The sequence below is a fragment of the Triticum dicoccoides genome, chromosome 2B, assembly GCF_002162155.2.
Source record: "Triticum dicoccoides isolate Atlit2015 ecotype Zavitan chromosome 2B, WEW_v2.0, whole genome shotgun sequence".
Classification (NCBI taxonomy): Eukaryota; Viridiplantae; Streptophyta; class Magnoliopsida; order Poales; family Poaceae; genus Triticum; species Triticum dicoccoides.
Window position 1 is genome coordinate 427,872,228 of NC_041383.1, and position 3,259 is coordinate 427,875,486.

Here is a 3,259-nt window from a genome sequence, read left to right on the forward strand (position 1 = left end):
TGGCAAGAAGAATCTGCCTGAGAAAAGGCCAGCTAACCGAGTCATACGCTTTTTCGAAGTCTAGCTTGAGGATAATGGCTTTGGATTTCCGCACATGAAGGTCATGAACAATCTCATGAAGGGAGAGAATACCATCTAAAAATAAAACGCCCTTTGACAAAAGCAGACTGGAAGGGACTAATAACTCTGTGAGCTACCGGAGACAACCGGTTCGCAAAGCCTTTGGAAGGGAACTTGGCAAAGTTGTTAATCAATGCTATAGGCCGGAATTGGGAAATGACATCAGCACCCTTTACCTTAGGGATCAGGGATATAACAGCATAGTTCAGGCGAGAGATGTCGACAGTACCAAGACAAAAACCCTGAATAACGTTACACACCAACTGTTTCAACTGGGGCCAAAATTTCCGAAAGAAAGGGGTGGAGAAGCCATCGGGCCCGGAAGCAGCATTAAGATTGGCAGAATTAACTACATCCCAGATTTCCTGATCGAAGAGCGGAATCATCAAGGATGCATTCTCCTCAGGAGAAATTTTAAGACCAGAACTCCAGAGGTGGGGGGAGATGGACAGGCCCGATGGAGGTTTAGCTCTTAACAGAGACGAAAAGAAGTCCACAACGTGAGCCATAATCACGGATTGATCAGAAGAGCGCATACCATTAATCAACAGGCTATTAATCTCGCAACGCCTACGCCTACCGTTTGCGATCGCAAAGAAGTAAGCAGTAGGAGCGTCCCCTTTGAGAGTCCAATTAAGGGTGCCCCTCTGGCGCCAATAGATCTCAGCCTGATGGTGCAGCTGCAGAAGAGCAGCCTCCAGATTATAGCAAACAGCCCAACCATCCTCAGCGAGCCCAATAGAGTCAGCAGTACGGTCCAGCTCCAGGATCTGATTTTCAAGGAAGGCTTTGGTGCGGTGATCCTCCGCCGCACGATTACGCGACCAGCCTCTAAGAAATTTTCGTAAGGCATAAGAACATGACTGCCAATCATCCAGAGGGCCAAAAGAGCGGGAGTTGTGAGAAAGGGATTGGGAGATCTTCGCCGCAACCATGTCAACAAAGCCCTCAACAGACAGCCAAGAAGCAACCAACTGAAATCTAGCCGGAGGTCTATTGCGAATGGAACCATCATCAAGAATCAAGGGGGTGTGGTCTGACCCTACGATGCACTTAGCGAAAAGAGAGGACCTAGGAAACAAGGCATCCCAACTGGGACACAGGAAGACACGATCAAGCACGGATCTGATAGGGTTCACCTGATGATTAGACCAAGTAAAGCGGGCTCCCCCCCGAGGAAGCTCCCGAATAGCGTTGGCACTAATAAAGTCGTTAAAAGCATTGGCTAAAGACCAGGAAAAATTATCATTATTCTTGTCAAGAGGGCATCGCAGAAGATTAAAGTTTCCCCCAATAACCATCGGAAGAGTACACGACTCAATCTTGATCGAAAGTTCATCAAGGAAAAGATGCGAAAAGGAGTGATCCGCGGGCCCATAAACAACTATAAATTCATAGAGGGTATTCATAGATCTGTGCGAGAGAACCACACTAGCCCAATAAAACCCATGATCAAAAGCAACAAAGTCAAAAATGTCCTTATTAGAACCGATCAGAATCCCTCCAGAGTGGCCCGAAGCCGGTACAGATTGCCAATGAAATCTATCCATACCCACGATAGCAGAAAGCTCACTGGGGGAAAAGGAATCCTTAAATGTTTCAACCAGCCCCACAAAGTCAATAGAATTAGAACGGACCAAATCTTTCAGTTGGTCACGGCGCCCCCTAGCACCGAACCCTCTAATATTCCAGAATAAGGCCCTCATTTATACGAAAGGTTCTTGATACGGAGGCTCGACCTGCTGGGGGCCACACAGGGTTTAGATCGTTTATTAGTGCCCCTCTTAGCAAGGCAGGATGAGGGCTGGCCACTACCAGCACCCGAAGCCTCCCCCACACCACAACCAACATCTGCGACCCGCGAGGCAACGGCCTCTTTGGCTTTCGCAATGGCCGCTTGGGCCAATTCATTAGCCCGAATAATAGCAAGAAGCGAACTGGGAGAGCCAACAGAAGTGTCAACCACCAAACCCACGTCCGACATAATATTTAAAAGATGATCATCAGACATCGAAGGTAAAACCACCCGAACCGGAGAAACAGCGACAGATGGGGATGGGGAGGTACCTGGGGGAGGGAGGTCCTTCGCCGCTGCCCGCTTCTCCGCCCTTTCCAGAATAGAGCCACCCGAATGGGACACCCGCCTACCTTTGCGGGCCGTGGACACCGGGGAGCGGATAGCAGGCGACCGCGCAGCAGGAGAGCCAGCGTGGGGGCCCGAGCGGGACATGGAGCCCAGATCATGATCAAGACGCCGGCAGATCCCCGTCATGGATTGCTTCGAGCCCGAAGAGGTCCGGCTCTTAGCCGAGTACTTGCGAACTGAGGATTTCTTCTTCGAGGGGTGTTGGGATTCCACCATGTCTCGAGCAGGAGAGCCAGGGAGATCTTCAATACCCGAACGAGTGGGGGAGATAAGGCGGGCCGGAAGGTTGGAGCAAGCAGCAGACACAGGAGTAGCCGAGCAGGGCGGAGCCTTAGGCAGATCAGCAGCAGCAGAGGGGACCATCTGGGCAGAAGGGGGAATCACTACATCTTCACGAGGAGCATCACCAACAGGCGCTTGAGAGTGAAATAGCTCACGTTCTGAGTCTGCCAAGCCGTCCCATTCAGATTGAGTGAAGCGGAGATTAGACCCAAAACTTTGATTGGGGCCACCAAAAGAACCATCCCCGTCCTTGTCATGTTTATCCGAAGGATTAGCAGGAGTAGGGGGGGAGGTGGAGCATGGAAAGCCGCCGCCGCCCCCTCCACCCGCACCCGCAACCTGATGCCATTGGGAGAGGGATAGACATCAATGAAGCCATGCACCCGATCAGGAACAACACACCAGACCTTCATCCGAGCAGGACCAACCTTGTTCAAAGACTCCTCATCCACCTCAATGGGTTTCCCAATCAAAACCCCAAAGGACATGAGGAAAGCAGATGAGCGCAGACTAGCAGGTAAATCATCAATCAACACCCACACTTGAGTCAGAGGACCAACTGCAGTGCCGTTGGATGCAGCCGCTTTGACAGAAACCACCAGTTGATTAAGAGGTAAGGTGAAGCTGGTGCAGGAAGCGATCATTCGCAGGAAATCTTTGGAGGGGAACACCACAGAGAAGTCAAAATTTGACAGCTGCACAACTTGCCAG